Raw genomic sequence first — 22,970 nt, 5'->3', positions numbered from 1 at the left:
GAAATTCATGTATGCATGTCCATAAAGCCGAGGTAGGTTTTCCATCCCATTTTCTCATGTCTTCTCCATGATCACTCAGGAGAAACCACAGGGTGCTTCGTGATGTGTACCATCTCTCCCGAATGGGTCTTGCAGGGGGATGCTGTCTCCTGATGGCCGAGATCTTATTCGATGCAGGTGGGGAGCGGGGTCTGTCCTCCATCTGGGACAATTGTTCAGTTTCCTGGGTGGTATATGACATCATCCCTAAAGGGATACCTGTTCCTTACGCTTCGCGGGAGTCACCACCAGACAGTGATGGGCTCTGCACCACTTGCAAGACCCCTATCAATACCCACTTCTCTAGACATTGGTCCCAGCTGCTTGGCTTCTCTACCATCTAACTCGAAACCATGGGTTCCATTATCCCAGTAGCGGAACAGCCAAGTAACAAGTTGCTTGCCTTCATGACAGCTGTAATCCCTACATATATCTCGTAGCTCACTCAGGGATAGGGATTGAGTGGTTACCTCTGGCTCGGCCTCCTGTGATGTCCCTGGTAGGCCATCCCAATCTGCTCTTTTTGTGGTTTTCATCTTCTGTACAGGGGCAACCGATACCGACAGTGGTTGAGTCCCTAGGTTAACTACATCACCCATCACTGGGGGCTGATTAGCTGCAGCCCTTGTTGCCAAAGTCTGGGTCATCACAGCAAGTGCTTCCTGGAGTAGAGTAATCACAGTACCCAGTGCAGAGATCTGAATAGCCTCTGGGGTAGCCAGGGTACCTGCTGTAGGAGCTGGCAGGGTCCGAGTATCTGCAATTCCAGTTGTGGGTGCGGGGGCAGCTGCGGTGTTTGTCATAGGGGTGGAGCTGCTGTGGTGCCTGGTGTAGGGGCCAGGGATGCTGTGGGGCTCATTACAGTGGTTGCAGCAGCTGTGCTGTATCCACCCTTATACCCATGTTTAAACAAGAGCAAGAACTGAAAGACATTCAAAAGGCCTGACAATATGAGCATGGTAGTTGAAACATCCCACGGGTATTCAAAGTTTTCAAAAGCCAGTGAGATCAGCCTTAAGGGAAAGGAAAGGACATGTCACCCACTCCCATTCCATAGAAATCAGAAATGGGCACAGTTCCAAAAGAATTTACAATACCATAAACCAATGCCAAATAACATAGCAGAGTGATACCTCCAAGTCCATGCCCAGAAGTGACAAACCACACAAAACCAGTAACAAACAGTGGCAAAGCCATGCATTTGATTAGCCACCACAAAAGCAACTGTAAAACCAAACCCTAGAGAATTCCACCCAGTGACCCTGCTACTGACACAAACATAATGAATGCTCCTAACAAAACCAGTCAAATCTGAGAAAACTTCAACCCTCCGAGACTCTTAGACCAAAAGTCTATGGTTCTCTAAGGTGATCTATTTACATTGGGCACCAAATAAACTGTTTTCGTTTAGCCTGCACCCGGGACTAAACAATAGCAGTTTTTCTCTCATCCAATATCCCTTCCTCAACTGAGGAAGGAAATTGGGAAAAACAGGGAGACTCATAGGTTAAAATTAAACAGATTTAATAAAGTAAAGAAACCAATATCAATGCTAACACAAAACACACAAAAGTATACTTAGCTATTGAGTTGCAGCAGGTTGTCCAGAAATAGCAATCATCAGCAATAATGAAAAAGGGAAGCTGGAAGAGAGAAGAACAAAAACAGCCCCACCTCTCCCCCACAAGCCCACCCTTTTATAGTGAACTTCAGTGTTAATGATATAGAATACACCTGTGGGCCAGCCTGGGTCAGCTGCCCTGCATTTAGCTGCTAATGGCCCTGATCACCATGGCTGACCACAAACTGAAACAAAATCCCAATGAAACCAGGACACATTGATCAACAATTTAGAAAAACACTTCTGCCTTTCAGAAACATGGGACCATCTACTTTTAAATAAATTAAAAAATTCATTTAAAGTATTTCAATAGAATCAAAGTAAATAATATGCACCCATACAAGCATTTACAGGAATTTGCTTTAATTATACTGACAGATCATGAAGAACTCATTTGTCTGCTAGCAAGCCTTCTCTTATAGACACACACCACACAACAGCTCAACTGCTGTTCATTAACACTTATAAAACAGCTGTTGTACTCCCAGCATTAATACAGCTATCAGAAGTAAGCTTATTGAGGTGAACTCCACAGATCTGAACACTATTCCACTGCTTTCAGAAACTCTCTTGGCAACAAAAGATCGGGCCCAAAGTTCATCACTGAATGATGAATTCATCATTCCCTGGTAGAACAAACTCAAAATATATCTGCCATTCTCTAACAAAAGTATCATAAAAGCTAACTTGGTTCAGATGGTCTATTACTGAAGCAGAGCTGCACAATTCTAGAAAGGCAAGAAAAAGATACTGAAATACTTCTATCCTCATACTATTAACACTCAAATGCATTTAAGTTTCTTTAATCAGACTGGTCAAAATATTCAGTCTAATCTCAGCATTAGTCTCTAGTGTCTGATTCAAGTACTGTGTAGTGACTTCAGAAAAGAAGGTCTTCCATAGTCCATACATTTAGACAAAATTCATCTTTTGCTGTGTTGTGGATAGCAGAATAGTTTACAGCAAATAAAAAAACCCCTCTTCTTAAATTTTACTTCTTGTGGGGCATATCTGAGAGAAGTCTGTAAAGTGTTTTGTTTCAGGTAACATGCAACAACTATTCCAATATTCAATTACATAAAATTTAAGTCTACAGTTTTGTGAAGTATGATCTTCAATAATAAGGCAGTGAATGCCAAGGAATAATGAACAAATGGTTCCAAATGATGTACAGTAAAGAGATTTGTAATAAATATAACTCAGTCACCCACTTCGAGCCACATGAGCAGCTGAAATAAGAACACTGCACCAAGTATGCTTAACCAACATCCAAAAAGGTTGGGCTGGGTTTTTTTTTTTTTATGGTTGAGTTAATAAGGTCCTTTTGTGACAAAGTATTTTTCACCAGTTTTAAACAGCTGGAAATACTTTTTAAACAAACGTATTTGTCTCATCCGAAGAGCATTCAGGAAAATTTAATATATTGCCTCTGTTTTAGAAAAAGTAGTAACATGCTGAGAAAAGGGAAGCAGAAAGCTACTGCATGAATCAGAAGTCAAGACTTCTGCAAAAAGGCTAAGAAAAAACAGCTAGAAGTCAACTCCCAAAACTCTGCAAAAACAACAAAAAAGATAGAACTAAAACAAATAGTTGGTTAGTTGGTTAGCATTTAAGGACTGCTTCTTCCGAGCTCAAGATCAGAGCATCCCAGCAAGTAGGAAGTCAAGGAAGGGTACCAGGAGACCTGCATGGTTAAACAGGGAACTGCTGGGCAAACTCAAGTGGAAGAAGAGGGTGTACAGATCATGGAAGGAGGGGCTGGCCACTTGGGAGGAATATAAGTCTGTTGTCAGAGGATGTAGGGAGGCAACTAGGAAAGCTAAGGCCTCCTTGGAATTAAACCTTGCAAGAGAGGTCAAGGACAACAGAAAGGGCTTCTTCAAATACATTGCAGGTAAAGCCAACACTAGAGGCAATGTAGGCCCACTGATGAATGAGGTGGGGGCCCTGGAGACAGAGGATAAAAAGAAGGCGGAGTTACTGAATGCCTTCTTTGCCTCTGTCTATACTGTTGGAGGCTGTCCTGAAGAGCCCCGGACCCCTGAGGCCTCAGAAGAAGTCAGGATAGAGGAGGAGTCTCTCTTGGTTGATGAGGGCTGGGTCAGGGACCAGTTAAGCAACCTGGACGTCCATAAATCCATGGGCCCTGATGGGATGCACCCGCGGGTGCCGAGGGAGCTGGCGGAAGTCATTGCTAGGCCACTCTCCATCATCTTTGCTAAGTCGTGGGGAATGGGAGAGGTGCCTGAGGACTGGAGGAAAGCGAATGTCACTCCAGTCTTCAAAAAGGGCAAAAGGAGGACCCGGGTAACTATAGACCGGTCAGCCTCACCTCCATCCCCGGAAAGGTAATGGACCAACTTGTCCTTGGTGCTCTCTCTAGGCCCATCAAAGGATAGGGGGATCATTAGGGGCACTCAGCATGGCTTCGCCAAGGGGAAGTCATGCTTAACCAACTTGATAGCCTTTTATGAGGACGTAACCTGGTGGATAGATGATGGTAAAGCAGTGGATGTGGTCTATCTCGATTTCAGTAAAGTGTTTGACACAGTCTCCCACAGCATCCTCACAGCTAAACTGAGGAAGTGTGGTCTGGATGATCGGGCAGTGAGGTGGATTGTGAACTGGCTGAAGGAAAGAAGCCAGAGAGTAGTGGTCAATGGGACAGAGTCCAGTTGGAGGCCTGTGTCTAGCGGAGTCCCTCAAGGGTCGGTACTGGGACCAGTACTATTCAATATATTCATTAATGACTTGGATGAGGGAATAGAGTGCACTGTCAGCAAGTTCGCTGATGACACCAAACTGGGAGGAGTGGCTGACACACCGGAAGGCTGTGCTGCCATTCAGAGAGACCTAGACAGGCTGGAGAGTTGGGCGGGGAGAAATTTAATGAAATATAACAAGGGCAAGTGTAGAGTCCTACATCTGGACAAGAACAACCCCATGTACCACTACAAGTTGGGGGCAGACCTGTTGGAGAGCAGCGTAGGGGAAAGGGACCTGGGGGTCCTAGTGGACAGCAGGATGACCATGAGCCAGCAATGTGCCCTTGTGGCCAAGAAGGCCAATGGCATCCTGGGGTGTATTAGAAGGGGTGTGGTTAGCAGGTCAAGAGAGGTTCTCCTCCCCCTCTACTCTGCCCTGGTGAGGCCGCATCTGGAATATTGTGTCCAGTTCTGGGCCCCTCAGTTCAAGAAGGACAGGGAACTGCTAGAGAGAGTCCAGCGCAGAGCCACGAAGATGATTAAGGGGGTGGAACATCTCCCTTATGAGGAGAGGCTGAGGGAGCTGGGTCTCTTTAGCTTGGAGAAGAGGAGACTGAGGGGTGACCTCATTAATGTTTATAAATATGTAAAGGGCAAGTGTCATGAGGATGGAGCCAGGCTCTTCTCAGTGACATCCCTTGACAGGACAAGGGGCAATGGGTGCAAGCTGGAACACAGGAGGTTCCACTTAAATATGAGGAAAAACTTCTTTACGGTGAGGGTAACTGAACACTGGAACAGGCTGCCCAGAGAGGTTGTGGAGTCTCCTTCTCTGGAGACATTCAAAACCCGCCTGGACGCGTTCCTGTGTGATATGGTCTAGGCAATCCTGCTCCGGCAGGGGGATTGGACTAGATGATCTTTCGAGGTCCCTTCCAATCCCTAACATTCTGTGATTATGTGAAATATTATTAGTTTAGCTTGTGCTTACCAAATTAAATGAAGAAATCAAATCTTAAACAGTATAGTCAATTTTCCCTGCACTACTACGTTTTTCTTTTTTAAATCATCACAGAAAAAGATACAAGTAAAATCACACTTAGAATAACAGCACAGAAATTTAAAATTTTACTTAGTGCAATAATCAACTATTTCAGTGATCAGGGAGGGACAAGAAAAGTCTAAGAAAACTACTTGGGCTTGCTTTGCCTCACAAAATTAGGACCTAAGATGTATTTAAACAGTGGTTATAAACGTCTGAAGGAGTAAATTCCATCAAGAAAATAGATGTCTTAATCCAAAACACCCTAAGAATAAAAAGATGATGCTGATCATAATAGGTTTAGGCCGAACACACGGTTGTGAAGATCGGAAGTACAAAATTCTGGAACAACATGGTACAAAAAGCAGAAAACACCCTGTGTTCATGAACTTTCAGATTAACTTACTTTCAGATTACTTTAGCAAAGTGCTTCTTCAAGCTTCATCTCGTATTACAATTTTTACATTATCTGCAACCTTTAATTCACTATGTTAGCAATCGGGAAGAAAACTCATCTACACAAAGCAGATAAGCAGGCACTTCTTTATTGCAGCGCTGGGGACACAGGGGATAGCTCCACCATACGTGTCCAACCAAACATTAAAATCCATCAGTTTTTATACACTGAGTCTGGGCATGAAATACATAGATCAAGGAGATCCAGTTGAACAAACTATCCATAACAGTGTTATGGAATACATCTCAGGTTTAACAATTTCTCACGTTTTAACAAAATTTGTGTAGTTTCTTGCAGTAAAAATATATTTTTTTTTCAAAAAAAAAATCTCTTTTTTCCCCTATGTTTACCAGGAGAAAAAAAAAACACAGGATTTCATAGCAGTAGTAGTACAGGGAGTATCTATAAAATGGAATCTAGTGGTAAAATACAACAAATGAATCAGACTCTTAAAAGACAAATTTCAAAATTATGTCAGGAAGCCCACCTTAAATGAGTAGAGGCCCTACCTCTAGCCTTATTAAGGATTAGGATAACTCCAAGAATTAGAGAAAAAGTAAGCCCCTTTGAGATACTATATGGGAAACCATATCCTGTTAATACAATTACAACCAAGGGGAATCAGATGCATATTAAAGGACAAGAGAGAGTTAGAGAGTATCTAATTTCTCTTTCACGGAGTTTATCTTCTTTACATAGATACTTAAACCAGAGAGCGCCGTTGCATACCCCTGTCCATCCCTTCCAGCTGGGAGATTTAGTCTACATATGGACTTGGAAGGACAAACCATTTAAGGAAAAGTGGAAAGGACCATATACTGTGTTATTAAGAACTTACACCGCGGTAAAAGTAGAAGGGGTGGACTCTTGGATTCATTATACAAGAGTCAAAAAGGCACCTCTCCCAGAACAGAAACAGTGGACTTCAGAGTCTACGGAAGAGTTGAAATTAAAGATCTCAAAGAGGAGTTAACGGTTCCTTTTATATTCGGACAATTGCTGCTACTTTTAAGTTCGTGAATTATAGATAGAACATTGAAAATTTTTATGTTGAATTTGATTATAATAATTATAGCAGTGTGTTTAGTTTTACTAATTGTCGAGAAAATTTATATCAGGAAGATCCAAACATGACAAAATCAAAGATAATATCAGTATTACTTATTTATCAGTGTGAACATTTGTCATGGCAATTTAGTTTTGCAACGTGTCTAATCTTTTGGGAGAATCCACCATGTTAGTCAGATTACTGCATGCTTGCCATTACCAAAATCTGCTGCTTCCCCTTTAGATTGGGAATTTTAACTGTCGATTTAAATTGAATTTTTGACATCACGTTAGCTAATGGGACAGGAATATTACGGTTTAACTTAAAGAAAGAAAAAGTATTTGGATTAGGAAAATGGAAAATTGTGGGTAACGAATCAAAAAATTTGTGTTGGCATATCAATGAAACACATCAGCCAGGAATGATCAAAGAAGATGAACCCTGTGACCAATTCCCTTGGGGAATGCAGTTTCCCTCTGTTTGGAAAACTGCCGAGGAAGGAGAATGGCACGATATGCAGCCTACTCCTTGGTGTATTGACTGGACAGGAGACCATTTCAAAAGGAAAGGTAAGGAAGCTAATTCTACCTTCGAATTTAACAGAAAATAGAATAGAAATTCCTAAAACTTACGATTGGAATTGTACTCGAGTCTTTAATTGTTTGGCTAATATATCGCAGATTCAAAGGATAGGTCCATTGGCCAGAGCTTTAAGATTAGGATGTTTATGTTGAAATTATTCAACACTCCTCAAAGATACCTGGACAGGAGCAATGATCAAGGATAGGATAATTAATTGTGAGTGGGAAACCATTCCCCCCCTTTGGACATACTGTCTGGGCAAGTAGTGATGGATCTTGGTCAACACAATTGACTCTAAGAGGACTCAGAAAACAGGTGACATTTGGAATGCTAACTTTGTGTTCTTTGGGGAGAAAATGACCCCTAACCTCCAAATTATGGGGAAAAAATAAAATATCTAATGTAGATCCACGGCAACATCCATCAACTGGAACAGCAGCAGGGTGGATATTAGAATCTATATCAGATAACTTCTTTTAGAAATCGTGTCAACAAGTAGCTAAATCAAGTTGTGACTTAGAAAGAATTGAAACTGGGTAGCTTAATAAAATTCTACATGGTTTAGGATTCTCCCTGACAGGACGGTTACAAAGCCTATTGCAAAACCTGATTATTTTCTTGATTATTATTACAATTGTTTGTATCAGGTTTGGATGTTTAAAAACCCTTATTGCTAAACAATTATCTCAAACACATGTATTGGTGATACAAAATGGAGGTGAGACTTGTCAAAGAATAAGACTTCGATAAGTCTCAAAGGGAGGAACTGATATCGGTTAGGACAAACCTTGGTAAAGATTAACTTAACTCATCCTTTTATGGTATTGTAAAACAAAGGATCCTGTCTCCCAAGGTGAATGATGGTCTACTCAGTTAACGGCCTGTGAAGAACTACTTAGTACTGCCAAATTTAAGTGAAACTAGGGGAAAGGTAATTCTGGCAGGGGGAGATCACGACCACCGACTCAAGAAACCCACTGATCCAAAAGAAGGAGGAAATAAAATAGCAAAAAATTCTAATGCGCATGCGTAGTCATTAGCATGACAGGCGAAGAAATTTTAACCAATCAAATAATAGAATAACAATGAATATGTATCAGATGATTAAATATGTTAATATTTTGTGTATAAATAACTGTTAGTTTGTACCAACAGCGTGCAGGTTTGTACCTGGCACCCGTATCTGCACATTTATGTAATAAAGGAAAATACCTTGATTCTGTGTGTAAATTGGGCGACGCACACTGGGTGAACTTTTGGGACAACAATATCTCTGCATTGCACATAAAAAAATGGGAATACAGTGCAGGCACATACCAGACTCATTACAGACAGGGTAACTGTAGAGTCACTACAGACTCACTTAGCTGCAGCGCTAAACCAGGAAGCAGTTGTGCTGGCAAAAGCCATGGAGCAAAAAGATAAGGCAAGTAGACAGACCTAGACTTTTTTGTTTCCATGCCAGGCATCTATAAAATGATGGAAACAATTAGAACTGAAAAAGCTTTAAAACAAAACAAACAAACAAAGCCCAAGTCTCCATTGTCCAGGTCATTTATGAAGATGTTAAATAGTACTGGCTCCAGTATTGAACCCTTGGGGTACAACACTAATGACTCACTGATGGGCTGGGCCTGGCCATTCAGCCAGTTTTTGATACACCTCATTGTTCACTTCTTTAATACATATTTTGTCAGCTCCTCTATGAGAACATCACAGAAGACAGTGTCAAAAGCCTTACTGAAGTCAAGGTAAACAACATCCATTGCTCCCTTCATCTACCAAGCTAGTCACCTCATTGTAGAGGGCTACTAACTTGGTTAAGTGTGATATCCCCTTCATAAAGCCATGCTGACTGCTCCTGTTCACCTTCTTGTCCTTCATGTGTTTGGAAATGGTTTCCAGGATTAGTTACTCTACCACCTTCTCATGGACTGAAGTGAGGCTGACCAACCTGTAGTTCCCTGAATCCTCCTTCTTACCCTTCTTGATGACAGGATTGACATTTGCTCTCTTCTAGTACTCAAGAGCCTCTCCCAATCACCATGACCTCTCAAAGATAATCAAGAATGGCCTTGTCAGGCCCCATGGACTTATGTATATCTTATTTAAGTGTTCCTTAACCTGATCCTCTTCCACCAATGGTAGAAAAAAAAGAACAGCAGAACTTTAAGATGACAAGGACATGAGATCAGAGGTTGCACCCACCCAATTTTAAGGGCATGTTGTTTAACTTGCCTAACCAGTATTTAGCTGGCAGAGGAAAGACAGTCCCATTGGTATTGAACAGATCCAACTTCAGGAAGGTCTCTTCAGTGTACAAAATAAAAATATTTCCCTAGCCCAGAAAGCTGTCTTCAATATTTAAGACAGATTTCATTATTGTTGGCGAGATACATTTGATAACACTATTTGTCTGAGCTACCTACACCAATTTGTCTAACAAATTTTAAAATAATGCTAAAAATTAGAAAAAAATCCCTGTCAGCTGAACCCATCTCACCAGAAACTAGAGACAAGGAAAAATAGTTCTGCATTTTCAGCTTCTATACTTCTCACATTCTGTGGATAGCCTAAATTATTTTACAGGAAGCAGTTTCTGTAACACTTGGTATTTCAGAGATTGTTAGAAGATTAAAATAATAATATAAACTCAAATAGGTAGGAATATTTGAAGCTTGTGAGCGGAGTAGTAAAGTTATTAACAGAAAAAAAAAATTAAGGAAGCTTCAAGACATGAATTCCCAAAGTCAGAAAGGAGATACAAATTCAAATTTCTTGATGCTCCCTGAAGACCAGTTTAGAACATCAGTCTACTGATTTGCATAGAGAAATCCACGAACAGAATAAATATTAAAAGCACATGGATATATGCACATACAGTTTTCAGAAAAATCTAAAATAAACATGCACACGTATCTAAGTGGCACATACCCTATGATCTTTTACCTAATGCCTCACAGATTATTATTAGCATAAGTACAGCACACCACAAACTGCATGTGGAACCTTAACTCCACCCCTCAGTTACACACTTGTTTGATAACCCACCCTCACCTTGTCATCATAATTTTTAGTATAAAATTTATAAATGGGGTAAAAGAAGGTTGTAAGCCATCAGAATTAAAATATAATATAGTGTTGTTATGACAGTGGAAAAATAAAAGGTTACATATTACTCAGTGTCTCAAGTCTGTTGCTACTGCTGCTGCTTTGCTTCCTTGGTAATGAGCTACAGCAAGCGTATCAAATCCTTATTAAGTCAGGAAGACAAACCAAGCGTATATGAATTTCAGAGGGGCCCAATAAGCAAGTCTGTATGGCATCTTAGAAAAGAGCTGCCATCTACAAGAAGGGAAGGGAGGCACATAATTTTCTACGAGGAAATTAAAACTGAATGTTCATTATCAGATATGCCAAATACCAACTGTACTGCATTTCATGACAACAAAAAGAGAAAGCTATTTGCCAAGGTCAATCCCCCCCCAAAGAAGCATCATCATCAGGCAAAGTTCTCACTAAAACAGCAACTCTGGAATAATGGAGCTACAGAATAAATTGACCCTTCAGTTCTCCCATCTTGGGCCAGCTTCAAATGTTTATCTATTTAGCATCAGCTATAGAACTACAAAGTTTTGCTCTGAATTAGGCAAAGAAACTATATGCTCAAATCCTAACCAGACTACACAGTCTCTCTTCATAAACAGAAATGTTCAGGATTTTTCTCAACCAAGCAGGCCATTAAAATAACCTACTCCATAAAAAGTTTTTTCCTTCTGCCACAAAAAAAAAAACAAACACATTTTCTCTTAAACTGAAATTGTGATAAAATATCCTTCCCTGTTATCTCTAGTCAAGAGTAGCGCTAATTTGAAGTAAAGTTGGTAAGTGTAAGCTTTAAATAATACTTTTGTTTAAACCCTATACATCTCAATTTTTATTCCTCTTCAAAAACACAGCTTATTAGAGATCTTCCTTACTCTGTCATTCATTTAGTTTGAACAAAGCAAAACAAGCTAATTTCTAGTTGCTCTTTTGCTATCCAAATTTTGTATGTTAATAAAAGAGAAAAGAATATTCAAACCCTAACACAAGCTTTATGGAGTTTTTGGAAATGGAAACATTTCTCCTGATCACAAATTGCTGCAAAAGCATGACAACTACTTGAACTAAAGATTATTTATTTCCCTTATTTTCTCTCCACGTAAATGCACAGCCACAACAAAAGAATAAGCTTCAATCTTTACAACCAACCTTTTTAACACTTTGAAAGGAAAATGTGCGTGTCTCCTTCCACTACATTTCAATGTAGAAGAGGGTTTACAGACATGATAATTTAAAAACAAGGTTAAGTTTGCATATGGTAATTCTCTCAAGTTCTTTGGTTCTCTAAAATTTATTGTCAAAGACTCACACCTCCAATAAAAGGAAAGGGAGTTGAACCTTTAAAGGTCTTCTCTCTCACTGGTTCAACAGACATTAAAAAGTTCCAAACAATTCAGCTGAAGCCTCATCTCAACTGTGCTACTACAGAGCAAGTAAAATCTCCAGTTTTAGTCTCACTGTCCCCACCATCCAATACAGAACTGTTTTAATGAGTATTCTAACAGTGGAGAATAAGGAAGAATAAAAGAAAATATCCATTCATTTTTTTTAATTTACCTTCTTGCTTCATCTTTTTTTTTTTAAAAAAAAAAAAAAGTATGAGAACTAAGGCTTCCTGCAGAACACTGAGGGTGGGACAAAGTCCTCTGTCAAATTTGAACACCTCCAAAAGTCATATGATGTGCCAGGGTATGAGAAGTGTACAGAATCAAACTGCAACAGTCAATTTTTTAACCATAAAAAACCAACACATTCTCTAGTATAGACACAGCCATAAAACCTAGCTTTACAGTGACTTAGCAAAAACAAACACACCTAAGAAAAACCCACCTTCATTTCTACTTATGGCTCAAGTTCTTTATGTGAGGATGAATCAACTAAAGTGCACTCACTACCTTTGTTTTGCATAAGGATCTAGAATGTTGGCAGACTCGGCGGGACACTGGTGTTCTAAAAATGTCAACCACTGTGCTCCTTATCATATGGTCCCCTTTCTGTATATAGATATGGTTCACAAGCAAGAGAGTTTACATTACTTCCATGAATCAAATATTATTGTCACAAAAATCAAAACATCTTTTAGGAAATGTTTTAGAAAGAGCCAAAGTTAATGAGAGAGCTTAGAACACCTTGATCATCACTTTTATCCAAAAAAAGTTTTTCCTTCTTGCACTATACTAAAATGTAAATTTAAAAAGTTAACTATTTTGTAACACAGAATAACTGCATATTTGAAGGTAAACTACAACCAAGTTCCTTCTGCTTGAAATCCTACACTTGGAGTACCATTTAGCAGAAAGCTGGATAAACACTAATCTCTTGTCCTCTGCAAGGTTCAAAGTCCAAAAGCTGAAGTGTTAGTGCAATAACATCACCACCCAGTTCAGCATACATTATGTAACAAAATCACCTGGAATGCTTTTGCACTTTGGAGTCTTCACAAGGATCTGAAGAAAAAGCAGTTGAAAAAGGTGTCAGTTTTAAAATATCCTGAGCATATAAAGCAAAAAACAATTCTACATGATTTCAGCTGTTTCCCAGACTATGTTTACCCAAAATATGAAAGGAGATGACTGTGGAAGAGTTGATAGCACCACACAGGGCATTATCATCAGTCACTGTGTAACAATACTGCTCAAAACTACACAGTAACAAAAAAACCCACAAAACAAAAAAACATGCCAAGTCTCATTCGTTTCTAATAAGGACTGCAAATAGTTCTCCTTGCAGGACAGAATTTACTCCTAATACTAAAAAATAAAGAACTAAGAGCAACTTCCCCAGAAGTTATTGATGAACTATCATTGTCAAACTGTTTTATCCATACATTTTAAACAGAAGAATCTCACTAGAATGGAGGAAAATAAAAAAAAAGCTTAACGTACATTAGCTTGTGAAGTACTAACAAAGGTAAATATCTACACAATTTCCCTATATCATTTTACAGATTTAATTCCACTTAAGCTTTGCTGCAAGTTTAAACTCTGCTTACTCCTAAAAGCTTTCACCAGCAGTTTTTTCACACAGCAGAGCAGCCTACATCATTCAAGACAATTTCTCAATATAAATGTACCCATTTTAGGATTTTACCAGAATAAATGCATCAGTAAAAGAGCCAAGCTGCTGACAGTTATTCCAGTACAAAAGCTATGTTTACATCAAGGCTTAAAGTATAAGCTCTCTGGAGCAAGGACCTTATCTTCATAGTTGTCTGCAAACCACTGAACTGTCAGCATTATACAAATAAAAATCTAAAGGCGGCATTGAAGTGGACCAGCATGCTAGGCATTTTCTCCTCAATGGTCCTCACCCAAGTATGAATTTTGCTTAGGGTACAAGGGCACAGCTGTAAAACATGCCTGAATCTGTGTCAAATACATATGCATACAAATAAGAACAACTGCACTTCCCAAGTGCAAACACGGTGAAAACAAAAAAAGAATTATCCTACCAGCAACCAGAAAGATGTAAAGAAAGAGTTAATTTAATAAAGCTAAAAAGCAAACTCTTCAAAACATCCAGAAGAAAAAGAGGCCAGATAAAGATGTCACCCAAAATAGTAAGCAGAGGAAATGCAGTTCCTTGATTTCAGCAAGAACCTCTTGTCAAGAGGTGTGTCTCATAGCACTGAAAGTTAATAGCTTGAAAAAAGACAGACATCACTTTTTCTATGATTTAAGAAGAAAGCACTTGTATTACTATGTTTATGGCCATATAATAGACAAAATCTAATGAAATGGCCACTCACACCTGAATTCTTCCCATTTACCAAGTGTTTTCAAGCAAACTAAAAGAATGAGGAAGATAATTCTATTCTGTTAGTTTGGTTCCTTTACATGTGGCTCAGTTCATTCAGTCAATCCCAGCCACACTGAGACTTGATGTAGAAGAGCCCCAAGCCACAGCCACGAGAGATTACAGAAGCAGACTCCTATTCATGTTCCACAGTTTCCATGTTTTCAAAACAGCAAAATTGAAATAGAAGTTAAAATAACACAACAGCAAAGCCATTCAAAGAAAGCAAAAAACTGAAGCTAGATCAACTTTTAGATACTGACAAGACAACACACAGAACTACTTCAGTGAGCCTAAGAATTTAAAATACTTATTTAGGTGCAAGTCTTTCATTTATGATCAAAATAACAAGTTGGGGGGGGGGGTCAAACAAAAAACACTGTAGTAATCTTTAGACACAGTTTCACGTGCTTAAAATTACTTTTCTACAAGGCTTTAACACAAGACATCTTCCCAAACATCTTTGCAGTGCCCTTAGAGAAAACCTTTTTTTTCATTAACTCACTATTACTAATACTTCAGTATTGCAGAAGCTCTGCAAAATTTTGGAAAAGGTCATGACTAAGGTAAATGTGTCACCTTTACCAGACACTCAGTTTACAGTCTACCCAATAATGCTTTCATTATTTAAAACTTTATGAATAATCAAGGTGGGGTAGGTGGGAGAGAACTTAGTAAAATTACCACTGACTTTTGAATTAAGTTGTTCTGTCCATCTTAATTTTCTTTGAGGCAGTAGTAATTCAACTGAAAGCAAGCCTACAAAAAATATATTATAAATATATTAATTTCAACATTTAAACTATATCTATCTTCAGAAACATTTAACCACTATGAGGGGAGGGGGCAGCAATACATCTAACAATAACATGTACAATTGGTTAGTTCACCACTATATTTTGTTTTGGATCCTTCCAAAAAGGTGGTGGTGGGGGTTGTTATGATATACTTTCAAACCAATCAGACTCATTCATTCCCATTACAGAACAGGAAATTACTCTGAACCCAACCTTAAAATATCAACACATTAAAAAGCCAGTTTGCATAGGCAGTAAATTAATTTTGGTAATAAATATCTGGCTTCCATAAGTGACAAAGAACAGTGGAAGGAAATAAAAAAGGCAATGCTACTTTATCAGTCCCTTCATGCTGCAAAAATGTCTAATGCAAATGGAAAGACTGAGATGCAACAAGCCATCCAGCAGACTTATTCAATAAGTATAACAGCTCATTGTTGAGATTACAATATTAACACAAAGGATAAGTTACCTACAGATTCAGTCTAGATGTACATATTTTTTAATCTCCCAGAAAAATCACACACATACTTACAATTTTCTCTTTGTAGTAATACATGTATTCTTCAAATTCTTAAAAATATTCCATTAATTATTAAAAATGGCAAGTAAAAATTAAATTCTACAAGCTCATTTCAATGTTCTCCAAAAAAAAAAAAAAAAAAAAAAAAACAAACCAACAACATCCTCTAGGCAGTAAACATTACTGGTTTAACCATTCTACTGATAAAATGTTTATTCAAGTGTAAACTGATTTGTGAACACTACAACACTTACCTAATCCAAGAGAACTGCACAAGGTCTTAGTATTGCATGACTTATATTTTTCCAGTTTGTTTTCCTTGAGATAATATCCAGAGTTCTTATCAATACTGCATTTGTAGCTGTTTGACATAGATTTGACCTCACAGAAATCAGCTACCCATCATTCTTGCTTACAGATTCCACAAGGCTATTTCCAATATTTTCCAAGTCTCTGCCTTAAGCAGCTTTTTTTTTTTTTCCTCTGACAGCTTCTTCTCTTGTGTATTCCATGTACATATAAGAAGTATCAGCTACAGGTGAAATAAACACACTTTTTACACCACAAACTGTGAAGCCAAAAATCCAAATTTCACATCTGAACTAAGGAACATTTCTAGCTTCGGGTAACAGGCATTTGTAAACAACAGCTATCTGGATACTACCACATTGCTTATTGGCAACAACATTTTTCAACAAAAATATTAAATAAAATATAAAAGAAAAAATTATAAACAAATGTATATTAGACACTTCATTTAGAAAATAGGGCTCATTGCAAAATGACAGAAAGCTATATAAGAAAATCTAAAAAAATAAAATAAGGGTAAAAATATTTGCCATGAAACTTTTCAGCAATGTCTACACAGTGACTCAGGCTGCATTTAACCTAGAGCCAGTTAACAAAACTGGTTATGTCTATGACTCAGACAGAACGCTGCTTGGAAGAGAAAAGTAACTAAAAGCAAAACAGCACTTTATCTTGGCAGCTGAAGTATTCAGAACTTGACAAATTTAGCCGTATATCCATGCCACGTTGACAAAAGCATCCAAGGGTGAGGTGCTCTGCACTGCTAGAAAGAAAAAGCTCATGACTTCAAATTTCCAATTCACTTCTGATTCATGATTATTTCAGAAGCCTTTTCAGGAGGAAGCACTTGGACAAATAATCCCAGATTAGTGTCCAATATTTCTCCCCTTTCACAAGAAGCAACTGGTACAGGACAGTTTCCCCCTTTTTTCCTCCCTACCAGCTGAAGCGAAAGGCTCCAAATATCCAGGACTCTCTTTCTAACCCAAATTGCCTACGGAAAAAAAGAACCAGAACAATCAGTTTTCCCTTTTGAAATCTGAATTGGCGTTAGACAAGTACATAAATCTGAATCTTAAAAAGCAAACACACATGCAATCAGGCAGCCAAACCCGAGTACAGAAGCCTCGGTTAAACATTCGCTCACATCCTGGACAAAGCAGAACGCAGCCTATCAGTGAAAACGTTTTCCTGTCTCTAACTTCCGAGAATAAAAAACAACCGGAAAGGGGCATTTCTCATTTTATTGGATAAAATAAATAGATCTGCAGGAGGCACCTGGGGAGGAAGGCGCTGACCTGGGCCAGGGACACCGAGCTTAAGCACAGAAAAAGCCCAGGGGAGAGGTGGGAGCCGCCTGGGGAACCCCCCAGCGCGGCTCTAGGGGAAACCTCGCCGCTTCAGGGCCGCCTGCCTATAAAGTGCACGGGCAGACCCCCAGCTCCCCGGCCCCAACAGGGTCTTTTGTTGCGGCGCCGCCGCGGCGGGCACCGGGAAGGGCTCTGCCGGTCTGCGCTGGGCGCTCGCCCTGACTTCCAAGGGGACCGCAGCCCGCGTTCGAGCACTCACCGGCTGCGCCGCCGCCGCGCCAGGGGCAGGCTCCCCTTGCCCTCCCCGAGGGCGGACCTCACCCCGCGGCGGGGGAAGACACGGGGCGGCCCCTCCGCGCCTCCTCCTCCGGCGCCCCCCACCCGTCACCACTAGGCCACCCCCAGCGGGGGCTGCCCCCTCCCGCCCCCCAAGAACCGTGAGAGCCCCGGACGCAAGAGCGACGCACGCACACACACACACACACACACACACATAACCGCACACCCCCCAAGCTCGCCTCACTGCCAAAATGGCGCCGCTCTGAGCCGCAATCCTCTGCGCGCCCAAGCCTCGCAAGATCGGCCGCGCGGGCGTCCGGGGCGGAACTTCCCAGCCACCACCGAGGGTACGACCCCGCCCTGCTGCCGGGAGCCCCCCTGCCGTGACGTCACGGGGACAATCCCGAATGTTCCGTGCGGGGCGGCGGGGAATCCCTAGCGTGCGCCCTGCCGGCGGGAGTCCCCAGGGCCGCTGCGCCGCCGTAATTAACCGTGCGGCGGTACAGATTTACAGTGTTGCTTTTACCAGCACCAGCAGCTGCTCGGGAGAGCGACCTAAGGAGAAGGTGGGTACTCGGGAAGCAGCAGCAGCCCGGGCTGAGCGCTGTAGTGCCAAAATGGGTCACCAAAACTGAGACGTGGGCCTAGGGTGCTGTGAGAATATAACAGAAGATTGGCGAGGAGGATTGTAAACACGCTCAAGTGACTTGCACCTGGGGTGTCAAAAAACACATATATCATACTAGTAACTGTTGTTTAGTCTTGTATGCTGGACAAGTAGAACATCTGAATTCAGATAACATAGGCCTGTGATAAGACTCAGGGGCACCTAATTGTTCATGCCTGAGATTCCTGCCCTGCTGTGAGAAAGATCCAAGCACAGTGGAAAACTGCCACCTGCAAGAAACCCCTAATATACAGGCGAAAGCAGCAGGCCCAGAATCTCTCACTCTCTCTCTAGCAGGAACCGAGCTCCGCGGTGCCTGCGTCCCCGCTTGCGTGCCTTTGCCTCGGGTGCTGCTTCGGAGATCCCCCGGTTTGCGAGGTAACGGGAATAAATTTGCTCTTTGTATTTTATCCGTGGTTTTGTGGCTGTTCCTGCATCCTGCCTGTGTTGGCTCACACATGTGCGGTCATATGAACCAGCCTGGGCCGAAGGCGCGAAGCCCTAGCTGGCCCCTGAAAGGTCCGTGCGCTGCATATGGCCAGGTGCTGGCTTCCCTGCTGGCCACCGACCGCGGGCACGGTTGGAGAACGGACGATGAGCGCGACCTCGGTCTCACCGGCCTCAAGAGCAACCTGGTCATAGAATCATAGAATAGAATGGTTTCGGTTGGAAGGGACCATAAAGATCATCTAGTTCTAATGCCCCCCCCCCCACCATGGGCAGGGACACCTTTCCACTAGACCAGGTTGCTCAAAGCCTCATCCAATCTGGCCTTGAACACTGCCAGGGAGGGGGCATCCACAGCTTCTCTGGGCAACCTGTTCCACTGTCTCACCACCCTCACAGAAAAGAATTTCTTCCTAAGATCTAATCTAAATCTACCCTCTTTCAGTTTAAAACCATTCCCCCTCGTCCTGTCACTACATGCCCTTGTAAAAAGCCCCTCGTGCTTTCCTGTAGGCCCCCTTCAGATGCTGGCAGGCTGCTATGAGGTCTCCCCGGAGCCTTCTCTTCTCCAGGCTGAACAGCCCCAACTCTCTCAGCCTGTCTTCATAGGAGAGGTGCTCCAGCCCTCTGATCATCTTTGCGGCCCTCCTCTGGACTCACCCCAACAGCTCCATGTCCTTCTTATGTTGGGGGCCCCAGAGCTGGATGCAGTACTCAAGGTGTGGTCTCACGAGAGCAGAGTAGAGGGGCAGAATCCCCTCCCTCGACCTGCTGGCCACGCTGCTTTTGATGCAGCCCAGGATATGATTGGCCTTCTGGGCTGCAAGCGCACATTGCTGGCTCATGTTGACCTTCTCATCAACCATCACCCCTAAGTCCTTCTCCTCAGGGCTGCTCTCAATCCATTCTCCGCCCAGCCTGTATTTGTGCTTGGGATTGCCCTGACCCATGTGCAGGACCTTGCACTTGGCCTTGTTGAACTTAAAGCAGTTCGCACAGGCCCAGCTCTCAAGCCTGTCAAGGTCCCTCTGGATCGCATCCCTTCCCTCCAGTGTGTCAAGTGCACCACACAGTTTGGTGTCGTTGGCAAACTTGCTGAGGGCGCACTCAATCCCACTGTCCATGTTGCCGACAAAGATGTTGAACAGCACCGGTCCCAATACCGACCCCTGAGTAACGCCACTCGTCACTGGTGTCCACTTGGCCATCGAGCCATTGACCGTAACTCTTTGAGTGCGACCATCCAGCCAATTCCTTATCCACTGAGTGGTCCATCCGTCAAGTCCATGTCTCTCCAATTTAGAGACAAGGATGTCATGCAGGACAGTGTCAAATGCTTTGCACAAGTCCAGGTAGATGATATCAGTTGCTCTTCCCCTATCCACCAGCGCTGTAACCCCGTCATAGAAGGCCACCAAATCTGTCAGGCATGATTTGCCCTTAGTGAAGCCACGTTGGCTGTCACCAATCACCTCCTTGATTTCCGTGTGCCTCAGTATAGTTTCCAGGAGGATCTGCTCCATGATCTTGCCAGGCACTGAGGTGAGACTGGTCGGTGGCAGGGAGAGCCCCGCTGCCCCCGTGAGCGAGGCGCATGGGCTGTGAGGGTACAGCGGGCCTGCAGCTGAAGGCAGAGCAGAGACCAAAGGTTACCTGCATCTCAGCGACGCTGAGCAGAGCTCACAAATGCAACAACTAAATCACAGTGCGAGCGGGGCCTGAAGCGAGTAAGAGAGTCTATAACCACCGTTTAAACAAGAAAAAAAAACAAATAGCATCTTCATTGAATTGATAAAAATAGCTTAAACTTACAAACTTAAGAGTGGAAATATGTTTAACATATGTGCAGTCATTTTGTTACCGGAAAATAGTAACCAAGAAAACTCTCTAAACCAAATGATAGTTTAGAAAGCCGACATTGGTTTATTGCAGCGCTGGGTGCATGGGGGATCTCTCCTCCTAGCATGCACACCCAGGGACAAAAGCACACTCGTTATATTCATTATAGAAAAATGAATATTCATACAATTCTGAGTAAAGCCTATTCCAAGAAACCTTATGCATATGCTAATATATTATGTAATCGTCTTTGCGCGTGCTTACTAAATTGGGGAAGGGATCTTGGGTGGGCTCTGGGGGTCGTAATCCCCCCATAGTTATGCTATCCGCTGCATAACCCTGCTTCTGCGCAAGCATGGTCGAGGCCTTTTTGTTGACACATGCAGGTGGCTCCAAGAAGAAGATCCTGTTCTGGTTCTTACAGGATTTATCTCTACTCCTGGCACCAGAGCTATGAATGAAGTCATTTAAGACACTACAAAGATGTTGTTCACAGTCTTGCTTCTCTCTGGCCCTTCTTTGTAATTAGTGAGGAATTTAACAGAGACCTTGGATTCTCTAAGAATAAGTGCAAGCAAGAGTCAACGATGACTATAACTCTTAAGTGTTATCAGTCCCAGCAGCAGACCCTGTCTTCAAAACATGCCGTTAGCTTCAGAACGTACTGTTATTTTAGCTGAAAGGAAAATTGCTGAAAGAAAAGTTGATTCTGTCTAAAGGTTACACAGAACAGGCCTTTTAGGGCCTACTTTGAGGCCTACTTTTACTAAACCATCTGGTATCAATTTGACATGTGCCTTTTTGAAAGAAACATGATGGATTTTTGCAGCCTGGGAACTAAATGTCTGAATTAACATTTTGCAATTTTGAAATCTCATTTCTATTGCAAGTCAAATTATTTTGCAGTTAATTATGTGAAAAATTAAATATACAAAATTATGTTTAAATATCATTAGAAAGGGTACTGACAAATGTTTTTAGAGCCTGCATTTGATTCTGTATTTTCTTCCATTGGCAGTTTCCTCTATGAGATTTAAATTATTGTAGGAACTGAAATTATGTGCTGATTTTTTACAAAAACGTCTCAGAGTCCTGACAAATAGTAGTATTTTTAATGTATTTTGCAGACATATATATGCTCTTAAAATAACCCATTTTCATCATTTGATAAAATTATAAGAAAGGAAAAATTAGCAACTGAGAAAATTCTAAAGTAGAAAAATACGTGAGAGTTTCATCTTTAAAAAATTGATAATATGTCAGAAAGTGCTATAGTCTCATTTGCCTTCAGCTCAATTCTGATTAGTCAACCCCAATTTCAGTTTCTAACAACAATGGCATTTTTTTAGGTGCCTATCACAATCTTGACTGCGTTGCAACCTCCTTTCTCTGCCTCATCCTTGAAATTGTTTGGCCTTTTATTTACTTTGACCTGTGCTGCAAAAGTGAGGCTTTCCAGGTAGGGTGACGAAGCATACTCCATGCCACTCAGTTATTTTCACAGTCTGTTGCGAAGCCTGAAACAACAAACGGGAAAGGCAGGACAGTGCTCTGCCACCTGGCCCGACTGTGAACCATGGTGCCAGCCATGGAGCCAAGTCTGATGTGTCTATGGTCACTAGGACCATAGTACCAAAACTGTCCACACTCTCAAGTTTCTTTATTAAAATTTTTTTCAAAATAGTAATTTATAACTTAGACATTGATGAATTTAACTTATATCAGACATAGGTTGCAATAGTAGCTAGAAGCTAAAACAGGTTTGTTCAACCAGGAAAAGTCACCAAAAACATCTCAGGACTCCAGGAATCACTATGCTGAGTGCTTCGAACACATGTAATACCAAGAAAGCTCTGACCAAAGGGTCCTAAAATATGATGGGTAACAATATTTAGGAAAATAAGATAAGAGGTGAACCCAAAGCAACATGAAAACTAAGTGTATAGAATCAATAAAGCATCTCCAGGCCACTCTGACAACACACACTTAAGGCTATATTAATGATCTGAAATGATCTTTCAATTTGAGTGAGTTATGGCTAAAGCCTCCACTCTGCACAACTATTCTGAGCATCTTCTGGCTTTGCAACACGTTATATAGAAGAGTTCAGTTGGAAGGGACCTACAGTGATCATCTAGTCCAACTGCCTGACCACTTCAGAGCTGACCAAAAGTTAAAGCATGTTAGTAAGGGCATTATCCAAATGCCTATTAAACACTGACAGGCATGGGGCATCAACCACCTCTCTAGGAAGTCTGTTCCAGTGTTTGATCACCCTCTCGATAAAGAAATGCTTCCTAATGCTAAATCTGAACCTCCCCTGGCGCAGCTTTGAATCGTTCCCACACATCCTGTCACTGGATACCAGGCAGAAGAGATTAGCGCCTCCCTCTCCACTTCTCCTC

At 41.5% G+C, this 22,970-nt stretch overlaps 1 protein-coding gene across 9 annotated transcripts in view; it reads right to left on the bottom strand.

The window, feature by feature from the left end:
- The window catches only part of LOC137675752 (vasculin-like), a 92,443-nt gene extending 74,739 nt beyond the window's left edge, over nucleotides 1-17,704 (bottom strand). For 4 of the 9 annotated variants that reach the window (XM_068421954.1, XM_068421964.1, XM_068421959.1 and 1 more), the window contains exons 1-3: nucleotides 17,593-17,704; nucleotides 15,969-16,246; nucleotides 15,086-15,153 (exon numbers count right to left, since the gene is read on the bottom strand). The gene's annotated coding sequence lies outside the window, so the exon portion shown is untranslated. Of the gene's footprint in view, nucleotides 1-13,009; nucleotides 13,047-15,085; nucleotides 15,154-15,968; nucleotides 16,247-16,963; nucleotides 17,428-17,592 lie in introns of those variants that run through there. The other 5 variants (XM_068421956.1, XM_068421960.1, XM_068421955.1 and 2 more) reach the window with 4 other exon arrangements.
- Between the last annotated feature and the right edge of the window lie 5,266 nt (nucleotides 17,705-22,970).

Source organism: Nyctibius grandis, chromosome W, assembly GCF_013368605.1.
Source record: "Nyctibius grandis isolate bNycGra1 chromosome W, bNycGra1.pri, whole genome shotgun sequence".
Classification (NCBI taxonomy): Eukaryota; Metazoa; Chordata; class Aves; order Nyctibiiformes; family Nyctibiidae; genus Nyctibius; species Nyctibius grandis.
This window is presented reverse-complemented; position numbering and strand designations above follow the sequence as displayed.